Genomic DNA, 12430 nt, shown 5'->3' with positions numbered 1-12430 from the left:
TTTTCCTAACAGAGCTAAATGGAAGGGAAAACACTAAGTGGAAGCATGGAATATTTATTCTAGGGGCAATACTGCTAGGAGAAAAGGGACTGGTTCTTGCTGTTAATCCATCAACCACCTCCTCACCCGTCCCCTCATGCCTCTAGTTATCCTGCTTTGTAGGAACTTTGTTAACACTGCGGATAGTTTTATTTCTTTTTTTAAAATTTCCACTCTTGCTAATCCCCATTTCTATCTTTGTGAAAAAGAAGCTTTTGAATTCATATCTTAATTAATGCTAAATGTCTTTTTTTGATCTTAGCTTTTTCCTTCTCATTGTTGAAAGAACTTTCAGTTTCCATCGAGTGAAACAGATATATTAAATTGATTGACATAGTATATATCAGTAGAGCTCTAAAAAAATAACACATCACAACAAAACCCTAACTGAAATTTGTGTTTTTTACATCATTAAAAGCTACTTTTAGGGTGCTGCCCATAATAAGGTTTTGAATTAGATCTGAATGAGGTCTCTGAATAAGGTCTTAATTGAGATTAGCAGAATAATGGGATAACATCTTTTACCAAGTTGCTTCTCATTTAATGCCAGAAAGTTATTTTGAGTTATCTTTATTTTAATAAATTATAATTTGTCATATGTGATAAAGGATAGATGGTGCTTCTTTAAAATTTTATTAAAAATAAAAATGTTCCATAAAGGGAAAATATGGATGGCACTCAAATTACATTAGTTCAACTTAATGATTTTTCAGGTTTGCAGTGGTACAAAAGCAATAAACATTCAGTAGACACTGCACTTTGAAGTTTGAATTTTGATTTCTTTTTCCTGGGCTAGCAATAAGCAGTACAATACTCTGGAAGTGCCGGGAAGCGGCCAGTGAACTGCAGCTGCTGAGTCGGCCTCCTAAGCACCAACGTCAACAGCTGTGTTTACAGTGGACTGGGTTGCCAGCATTTCAGGGTATTGTGTTTTGTGTTTTCATATTTTATTGTGTCTACAAAAGCCGATCTGTGTGTACATGTGAGCTGTTCAACATTTTATTATAAAATAGGCTCTGTGTTAGATTTCACCCAACTACAGGTTTACAAATGGTCCTGAGTATATTTAAGCTAGGCTCTTGTGTTTGGTAGGTTATGTGTATTAAATGCATTGTTGACTTAAAATAGTTTCAACTTCTGATGGGTTTGACTTCGATATAACCCCATCGTAAATCGAGGATCTACATATCTACACTATTGGTATCATATTTCAAAGCAGTTATATTTATTCAAGGGCTTTTATTAAAGATGATAATAATGAATCTTATTCTGAGCATCTACTTATATCAAAAGTGGATTTGATATGTTTTAAATTTTCCATATCAATATCTGTTTTTCCATATGTCTGTTTTAAGTAATCTCAATTTGTAACAAAATCCTCTCCAACAAATGTAAACTCTTCTAGCTATAAAATTGCCATATGGTGATACTACATTAATTGAGGAAAAAGTATATAGATTATTCCTGATGTAAATGTTAAATTACTGATGTACTTAAAGCTTAAAGAAGTAGTATGAACCACTGTCTTTTTTCATTCCTGATCTCAGGAATATGAATTATTATTTTATTTATACATGTTATATTTAATTGACACTTTTTTGGACAGACAAAATGATCATCTTTTGAGAAAATAGAAATGCATTTCAATGTAACTGGCGGGTAAAGAAATTAAGACTTTTTGCTTCAGGTAAACATGGCAGCAAAGTGTGTTTGGCAAAGCCATGTAGGGATTAAGATGTAAGAAACACTTCCAGAGTATTCACCTGTACAAATATCATAGAATATGCAAAGAAAAGTAATTTAGACTATACTTTGTTGGTAGCTTGTCTTGCTAACAAAACTATTGCCAACTCCTTGTAGAAGATTTGGAGATTATAGGAACATACAGAGTTTTTAAAAGCACTCATAAACCTGTCACATAGAAATAGCTTTCTTTGTGCTCTATTTCTGTCCAGTTCTTTTCCCATGTTTGTGTTTGTGTATAGGTGTTGTGTTGTTTTTAGTTTCAAGCAGAGGAATCAGTCATTGCCAATAAGAATTTTCAAAGACAGGAAGTAAACTGAATTTGTACTCCCAAAAGGCACCCATAGAAAATTAATCTAGTGCACAGCTACAAAATAGGCCAACCAAATTAAAGGCATATTAATTGTTAGCAAACTGGAAATAAAGTATCTTATGAAATTTTTGGGATTTCTACTTTCACTAATTAATTTAGTATCAATTTATATAAAATAATCAACAAAGCAAAGGCTGTTAAGAGTCTAAACTGTTTTGAAGATAGATTTAAATAAAATTAATAACATTTGGAACACCATTTATATATTTAGAAGCAAATGTTACATTTTAATAATTTTTTTAATTCAGGGCAACAAAAGGCAAGGATGTAGCTAGGTGGTAGAGCACTTGATTAGCATGTTTGAGGGCCTGTGTTCAATCTCAGGGTCATAAAAAAAAAAAAAGGCAGCCAGGTGTGGTAGTGCACACCAGTAATCCCAGCACTTGGGAGGCTGAGGCAGGAGTATCACAGTGAGTTTGAGTCCAGCCTGGGCTACATAGTGAGTTCAAAACCAGCCTGAACTGTGTATCGAGACCCAGTCTCCAAAACAAAACACAGCAACAAAAAGCAGATTTTACTTCAAACCAAGTAATTTTATCCTGGTTATTCTATTGTTTTATTTCCCTTCAAGACAGTAAATATTATATATATTTTTTTTTGCTTATGGTCTAATAAAAATAAAACAATTTTTAAATTGGTGAATATATATTAAGAAAATATACAAAATGAAGGGTAAGATTGTTTTGAGAATATGTCCTACAAGGACTAATATCTTTACTAAAATTGCAAGACAATAATCTGTAATGAAAATATAACCATCAAATGATGAAAGCATCCTTAAATTACACATTTTCATAGAGCCAATTTTTCCCCTATAACACAGAGTGAAATTTAGGAATCAGAGATACCTTGATTTAAGCCTACTATGGCTTGAATGTGGTTTGTCCCCTCTGATAGTCCTGTTGCAGTGTCATCTTCATTGTGAGGTAGTAAGAAGGTGGAAACTTAATTTGACAGTGGTGTTTTGAAGTGAGCCTTTGGGAGGTGATAAGGATCAGATGATGTCATTAGCATGGAACCCCCAAGGTTGGACAGTGGTGGCTTTACAGAAGAGGAGAAACTAGCTGGGGATTTAGCTCAGTGGTTTTGCCACCTGCTGCGCAAGCGCAAGGACAGGAGTTCAATCCCCGGTACCAAAAAAAAAAAAAAGGAGAAACCACAGATACACATACTCTCTCACTCCCTGCCTTGAGACTCTGCCATCACTAAATGTGGCCCCTTGACTTTAGACCAGAACAATGAGCCATAATAAACCTCTTTTGTTTATAATTTAACCAGTCTGCAGTATTGTGTTATTAGCAACACAGAGAACAGGTAAGTACAGAGCCAAACTAGCAAATCAAAGAGAGGTGATAAAAAGACTGTGTGTGTCCACAGGCAGGTGAGAGAACCATTAAAGAGTCTGTACAGCCTTATGGTACAGCCCAGCATTAGACAATGCGCAGAGAAGTCTAGGGAGGAACATCTTTCTATTTGCATCCTCTTTTTTACATACATGCACTACAGGACCTACACTGGGAAGTAAAAATGACAGTAAACATCTGTCCAAATCTTCAGAGATGATGCCCAATCATGTTATTTTCACAATACGTTTAACTATTAAGCAGAGGGACTATACACCAGAAAAATACTTCGCTTCTTGCTGTCTTGTTCAGTGAGAGCATATTAGCAACTGCCAAATTTTGAATGAAATAATGAATGAACAGATGAAGTGAAATCTCCTATCAGGCCCATACACAGACATAGAGCAAAATTCTGGGTGTATCTACTGCTATCTTCAGTATCTGGTAATAGGCTAATCAACTAATAAACTTGTGGATTGAGAACAAACTAAAATCAACTCATCTCAAAGCTTAGTATCCACTTCAGTCTGTTTATAGAAAACCTGATTTTCTCTGGAGTTGAGCTGCCATTGATAGCTCTATTAGAAATGTGGCAGGCACTCTCTTTATTTAAACTGCGTGTATTAATAAACCAAGTTTTCATTCTAGGTCTCTAGAGTTCACTCCACTCAAGTATTTATTTGTTTAATAAACATTTATTCAATGCCTATTTTGTACCAAGTACTAGTGTTACAAAACTAGAAATCACAGTTCCTTGTCCTTAGGGCAAAAGAGACACAAAAAGAGACTATAACAAAACAATGAGGTAAGTGTAGTGGGAGAAAGAGGTACAGGGAGAACCAAAAAGAGAGCATTTGTCCTAGCCAGGGAACTAGATGTCAGGTGGGGGTGGAGGGAAGAGGGTGTAAGGGAGGCAAACAAATCAAAGGAGCAATTTCTGAATAATCATAGAATTTCCTCCCTGAAACAATGTAGCCCTTGAGTATGTTAACTGAATGAAAGAGCCACTGGTTATTCACATGACCCCCAGGACACAAATGCCCAGATGATGAGTAAATGAATATATGCTCAATCCCTGAGGAACTGCTCACACCACCTGGTTAGCGAGAGAGTGCCAGAGACAACACAGGCCAAAAACCTCATCCTTGACCAAGCACTAGCAGAGGCCACAGTGACCTCCAAGAAGATGGAGAGTAAAGGGATGAACTCACAGGCAACCCAGGCACTGAGGATGGAGGGAAACAGCCTGGCTTTAATCCAAAGAGAAAGGTTCAGCTATGGATAGAGCCGATACATGAGATCTTGGGACATCGCAGGAGACAGACAGCCCTGGATAGAGACACTGTTTAGGGTTCTATCAAAGATCTCTGCATTCACACCAATCTATGCATCAATGCTGAACAATATGCCTGGATGGTGAATGTTGGAGACGTAATAGGCAAGAGTAATGTGTTTGCCTTGTAAAAAAGACATCAATGTGTACTTTCATTCATTCAATACAAATTTAGCATATGCCAGGCACTTTTTTTTTTTTTTTGAGACAGTGTTTTGTTAGGTAGTTCAGGCTGGGCTTGAACTCATTGTGTATTCCAGGCTGGCCTCAAACTTGTGGTGATCCTCCTGCCTCAGCCTCCCAAGTCTGGGATTATAGGCATGCACCCCCATGCCCTGTGTTTGTAAAAGCAAAACAACAACAAAATGTCCATCAACAAGGAGGAAAATTGTTCTGGGATGCAGCAGGGAAAATGAATGAACTAGAATTACCTACATCAATATAAACACTTTATATATCACTATATATATATATCACTTTGAAAAAAAGCAAAGAAATACATTCAATACCATTCAATACCAATTTATATCAAGTTGTAAATCATGCAAAATGTCCCCACAGATCACTCAGGTAGATAAACCTCCATAGGAAAAGTACAGTGAAATCCACTGGAGTGCTCATGTCAAGTTTTGGGCTGGCACTTAGCAGTGGAGGAGTATCTGAGAGGAGAGGGGGCTCTGACTATTTCCTAAGCAAGGTGGTAAGTTCATGGACTTTCATTAAGTATCTATTCTATGTTCTTGATATCTAAAATTATTCTTCTTTCTTTTTTTTTTGCATAACTAGCCAAAAGCATACAAAGGATGTTAGATGGCATTCTACATCAGCAGAGGTTTTTGCTGAATTTTTTTTTTCTTTTTGAGACAGGATCTCACTATGCACTATGAGCTCAGGCTGGGCTTGAACTCACTATGTAGCCAAGGCTGGCCTCAAATTTACTGTAATCCTCCTGCCTCAGCCTCCCAAGTGCTGGGATAATAGTGCTGGGTGCCACCATGCCCAGCTGAATTCTTGAAAGTAGGGAACCAAGCTACCAAGGTTGAACTTAGAAATTTCTTTTCTCCTATCCAAAGAACAAGTGAACTTCCTTTAATACAAAATATATTCATATCTTTTTTTAGCTCTATCCTGACAAAATTCTCCAGAGCCAGGCATGGTGCCTGTAATCCTAGCACTCAGGAGACTGAGGCAGGATTCCTGCAAGTTCAAGACCAGCTTAAACTCCGTAGTGTGTTCAAGTTCAGCCTGAACTACATAGTGAGACCTTGTCTCAAAAAAAAAAAAAATCTCCAGAGATAGAGACCAGATTCAGACTTTCATGTGAATAACTTAGAAATTCTCTACCCAAGTTTCCCTAATTCAGATTATCTGGAATGCATACACATAGTATACTTCCATTTTCCCATGTCTGCACTACCTGACTTCTTCCCCCAGTACCAAAATCAGTCAGGGATACTACACATTTCCAAGTTCAGTACTGACAATTCATTCTCTATAGCATTCAACAGAGATGGAAAAATATAACACAATTTCCAATTCCAATGATGTTTTGGAAAATCCTCTATTATAAAAAGTGATTGTCATTTTTTTTTTCCTGGCTTAAAATAAGAGCCAGGAAATGGGACAAAACAACTCTCCTTCCTACTCATTTACTGCTTACAGTTTGAGTGTAAGAGGAATTCCAACAATGACTAAGATGGAAAGATGGTGGGCTGGGGGTGTAGCCCAATGGTAGACACTTGGCTTGCATGCTCAAGGGCCTGGTTCCATCCCCAGCACCAACACACACACACACACACACACACACACACACACACACACACGTGATTTCTTAGGTCTCCTGGCTAAGCAGGACACAGCACCAGAAAGTGAGGCCAGGTCTTCTGACACCATGAAAGTTCTTCCCCTTTGTGGAGGGCACCCACACTGAAGGGGACACACTGTCCCTTCAGACTGTCTGGGCGCAAGTCCCAGTTCTCACCAGCCAGCTCAGCGCCCTCTGTGTGTCCTTCGCCAAACTACTTAACCTCTGTGGGCCTTGGTTCTTTCAGCTATAAATTGAAAAAGATAAAAATCAGCTTACTTTTGGGTGAGGTGGTGCATGCCTGTAATCCTAGCATTCAGACAGCTGAGGCAGGAGGAGCACTTTGAAATTGAGGATAGCCTGAGTTACACAGCGAGTTCAAGGCCAGCCTGAACAACACAGTGAGATCCTCTCTCAACAAACAAACAAACAAACAAACATACAAACAAAACAAAACAAACAACTTCTCATGAGTATAGTATCTTACCCAGTTTGGGCTGCTCTAACAAATTACCATAGATTATGGCACAGAACAAACACTTCTCAGAGCTATGGAAGCGGGAAGTGGAGATCAGAGCATCCTCATGGTCAGGCTGTGGTGAGGTGAGGGGCTTCTTCTGGGTTACACGACCACTAGTGAATTTATTGCAGTCACGGCCTTCATCACACTGTGCCCAGGAAATGGAATCACTGTAATCATTACAGAGACACCCCCGCCCATACAGTCCTTCTCAACAGACCAGGGAATAAACTTACCTCTCTTCTGAGGAGTAACACAGACACAGATACATGATGGAATTAGGTAATTAGGTGAAAGGATTAATAAGAAGTAAAAGATGACATTAGAATGGAATGAGTGGGCCGGGGATTTAGCTCAGTGGCACCGTGCCTACCTTGCAAAAGCAGGAGGTTCTGAGTTTGATACTCGGTACCAAAAAGAAAAAAAAAAAAAAAGAATGGAATGACTGAAGCCAAGCATGGTGGGTCATGCCTGTAATTTCAGCTACACAAAGAGGCCGAGGCAGGAAGGTCAGAAGTTTGAGGACAGCCTGGGAAATTTAGTGAAACCCTGTCTCAAAATTAATTTTTTAAAAAGGGCTGGGGATATTATAGCTCAGTGGTAGAGAACTCGCCTAGCATGTGAGAGCCCCTGGGCTCAACCCTCAGTAGCACGAAAAAGAAAGAGCAGAATGATTTATTGTTAAAATAAGCTATATTAATAAGTGTTAAAAACAGTAAAAGTAACTTTGTTTCATACAAACATATTTGTTTCCCTTTACCAATAGGAATAGATAAAAAGTACTACACAAATCACCCATACAATTTCTATAAATACATATTTAAGTTTTTGCAATGTTTAGCAGTCTTAAAACAGATGAAATTGTAAAGTGTAGATCAATTTCTGTTTCATTGTATTTCTCATTACAATAGCCTGGAAAAACAAAGATGTGAGTTAAATAAACTACATTCTAGTGAATGGCTCTTGGCCCTCCAGAAGGAAACAAAGCAATCCATCCTAGCTTTTCCCTTTAAGAAAGACTTTCTGTGAGAAATTAGAGACATTTATAGCTAAATGGACGCATATTGAGGCCATCTTCTTAAGTGAAATAAATAGGACACACATGTGTAAATACCGAATAGTTTCTCTAGTGTGAGAAACTGAGAGTGTAATTAAGGGTACACACGATTAAATGGCCTAATAACATATTTCTGGGATTGTGTTTCCATCGCGTGTCATATGACTGTATCAAAATTTAAATTAGGGAGAAGTTTGGCTTATATGGAGTCTGCTAACTAACTGGGTTTTTTTTCCAGATCATTATTTATTCAGTGTTGGTTTTGGGGATCTTTCTGAAACAAATCACATCCTCTGGTGTCTTGTTGGTGCTTGAGATGCTTTTTTAAGTTATATGGAAAAATATTTAAGTGGTTTTCAGTTTTGTTTTGGTTGAGTTCTACTGTGTTTGAATATTATTGTGGTTTTTTTCCCCTTGCATTGTTCTTCTTTGAATGGTTTTAATTTTTTGTATGTGTGTGTGTTTGATAATAAAGTTATTTAAAAAAAAAAGACTTTCTGCTTGTTCCCACTTGTGCATTTTTCAGCTGACATGTATGATTCATCTTAAGTTTATGCAGTTGCAAAAAATGTAATTTCCAATGTACTGTAAATCTTGACATTTTGAAATAAAACATTTTCTCAAATAATCCAATAGAATCTAACTGCCACAATAATACTTACCATTATCAATTTTTAAAATACAGTCTGCCAAAAATGTATGCACACTCCAGGGAAAAAAAACTAGTATGATTTTTTTCAATAGATGATGTTAACCTGTTATGGCTTGTGTCTAGATACCCCTCCAAAGCCTCATGCAGTTACAGGTGGGGCTTTTTCAGAGGTGGCTAAATCTAGAGTGTGTAATTGATTCATGGTGCAATGCTAGGATTAAAGGTGGGTGATTACTAAATCAGCCCCCTGATTGGTTTGGTAACCACTCTAATCCCAGCAGACTGGATACAATATAAGGGACAGAAAAAGGCTTGTCTAGTCCCTTGCTTGATTTGCGACCTTCTGCCTACCATGAACTCTTTCTCCTCTGCAATGCTCCTCTGCCATGCCACCTTGCCTTGGAGCCACCCAACTATGGACTGAAATCTCTACAAACTGTGAGCTAAATAAACCTTTTCTCCTTTAACTTTGGGTGTCAGGTATTTTGTCTCAGCAATGAGAGAAAAGAAATTAAGACACTCTCACATGGGGGAACCCTAGAGGATGTCGTATATTGCAGAAAACCCACGACGCTGCTGACCCTTAGAGAAGAAATTGAAAATGTATGTGCAGCAATCAATCTCAATGACCAAGGTTGCCCAAGCAGCAGCAGTTCACTGTACTGATATCTGGGAAGCTAATGGCCACCGCTTTGAGCACCTCTTATAATTGTTGCAACCAAAGGTAACGTATTAATATCATAATGTCTCAATAAATTTAGTATTAAAACATACAAGTTTTTCTTTTCCTTAAGTGTGTATACATTTTTTTGATGGACTCTGTATATTAACAAGCTCTTAAGAGTCAGAAACTTTTTTTCTTTTTCTAAACTTATTTTCAACCTATTTCTTCCAAGTTGTTTGGACTATGATACACTTTATGCCAGAAAATCTATTGTTGGTCATCATCTTCTCATACTTTTTGACTACCTAAGTATAAATTTATCTATTAAATATAAATCAATTACATACTTTAAATGAATTGTCTGGCATGTGAATTTTAGCTCAAAAAATTTATTTTTTAAAACAGGATCTCACTATGTAGTTCAGGCTGGCCTTGAACTCACTGAGTAGCCCAGACTGGCCTTGAACTTGCAGTGATTCTCCTGCCTTGCCCTCATAAGTGCTGGGATTATAGGCCTGCACTATCATGCTTGGCTCTGAAAAATTTTTTAAATATTCCAAACATATTTCTAATTTTTAAATTCCATATTTTTAAAATTTGTACTAGCTCATATTAGAGGATAGTTTTGCATATTCATACCTGCATATAACATACTTTGCTTATTCCCCCTCCATAACCAACTTCCTCTTCCCTAATAGCCTCCCTTCTACCTTCCTGTCATCACTTTTTAAAATTAACATATCTTTTAGATTCTACATATGAAAGAAAATAGGATATTTGACTGAGTCTGGCTTATTTCGTTTAACATGATGATCTCCAGTTACATCCATTTTGCTGCAAATTTTGATCTTTATGGCTAAATACTCCACTGGGTATATATATCACATTTTCTTTATCCACTCATCTGTTTACAGGCACCTAGGCTGTTTCTGTATCTTGCCTATTGTGGATTGTACTGCAAGAAATATGGGTATGCTGGTATCTCTATAGTAGTGGTGGCATATGTGCTGCAACACATTTATTATCATTAAAAATTCTAAAAGATTTAAAGGTTCCAAAAGGTTCACAACCTATCACTGCTGTATAGTATGCCAACTATAATTTGGGGGGGGGGATATATCAAGAAGTAGTATAGCTGGATAATATGGTAGCTCTATTTTTAGTTTTTTGAGGAATCTCCACACTGATTTCCAGAGTGGCCATACTAATTTATACTTCCACCATTAGTGTAAAATGGTTCCTTTTCCCCTGCATCCTTGCCAGCATTTGTTTTCTGTATTCTTAATGACAGCCATTTTGACTGGGGTGAGATGGAATCTCAATGTAGTTTTTTTTTTTGGTACCGGGGATTGAACTTGGGTCCTTGTGCCTGTGGAACAGGCAGTGGAACCACTGAGCTAAATCCCCAGCCCTCAATGTAGTTTTGATTTGCATTTCTCTAATGACTAAACATGTTGAATATTTTCCCACATATTTATTGGCCGTTTGTACTTCTTATAAGAACTGTCTGTTCAACTCATTTGCCCATTTATTGATTGGGCTCATTGATTTAGATTTTTTGTATTCTTCATGATAGCCATTCTTACTGGGATGAGATAGATTCTCAATGTAGTTTGATTTGAAAACATTCTTATCACTATTTTCAAGTATATTTTTTTACTATCTCTCTGAGATTGTAGTTACCTGTAAATTATATTTCATAATGGTATCTCACAGGTTACTGATGCTTTCCAGTCTTTTCTCTCTCTTCCATTTGCAGTTTCTTTTGTTTTATGTTCACTGATCTTTTAATATGTAATCTTCCAAGCCCCAGTGAATTATTCATATAAAATATAGTATTTTTCTTGGCTAGAATTTTTTAAATCTTTCTCTCATCATTGCCTTCATGGTTTTAATATTTGAGGATTTGTATAAAATTATTTAAAAATCTTTGATAATACTATCATCTGTCTTTTCTGTGTTGGTTTCTATGTTCACATTCTGTTTTTTTTTTCCTACATCTAGTATATTTGTACAGGATTGACATTGCATATTCTATGTTGAAGAGTAATAAATTTGTTGTGTTCTTCAAAGTGTATAACACTTCCTTACTATTAATTTTGAGTCATTTTCACCCTTTCAAACTGGAAAAAAATCCCCTGAGAAATGAAAAAAAGAAAACTGTTTCTCTACTCACCTAACACTTCTGACATAAAATGTGATCTTTTTTTCCCCACACTAACCAATTCTTTGATACAAGTTGAGTATCCTACTATTAATTTCTGAAATAGTCTACCTGGAGTTAGAATCAGATCCCACAGGTTAAGGGTTCAGTGCCACAAGATCGCCCCCTATTTTGGGCAACTAATTGCAAATCTTGGATCAGCTGTGCTTCTGACCAATTGGATACATAAATTAGAGGTTTCCATAACCCCCTCAAAATCAACTATTTGTTAGAATGGCTCATAGAACACAGGAAGATATTTTACATAAGCTTATTGGTTTATTCTAATGGATAAAATTCAGGAAGAACTTGATGAGAGGCACAAAGCAAGGTATCTGTGTGTGTGTATGTGTGTGTGTGTGTGTGTGTGTGTGCGTACATGCTCTCTCCAGGTGTACCACCTTCCTAGGAACTCACCAACTTGTTAGAATGGCTCATAGAACACAGGAAGATATTTTACATAAGCTTATTGCTTTATTCTAATGGATAAAATTCAGGAAGAACTTGATGAGGCACAAAGCAAGGTATCTGTGTGTGTGTGTGTGTGTGTGTGTGTGTGTGTGTGTGTGTGTGTGTACATGCTCTCTCCAGGTGTACCACCTTCCTAGGAACTCACCAACCCAGTTCATCAGTTTGTTCTGCTTTTAAAAGAGCTTAATTTCCAGGGTTGCTCTCCCCTTTTAGAGGTTGGCTAGTGTG

This window comes from Heterocephalus glaber, unplaced genomic scaffold (genome assembly GCF_053883595.1).
Source record: "Heterocephalus glaber isolate CG9 unplaced genomic scaffold, H.glaber_assembly_v1.0 deba00001504, whole genome shotgun sequence".
NCBI lineage: Eukaryota > Metazoa > Chordata > Mammalia > Rodentia > Bathyergidae > Heterocephalus > Heterocephalus glaber.
This window is presented reverse-complemented; position numbering follows the sequence as displayed.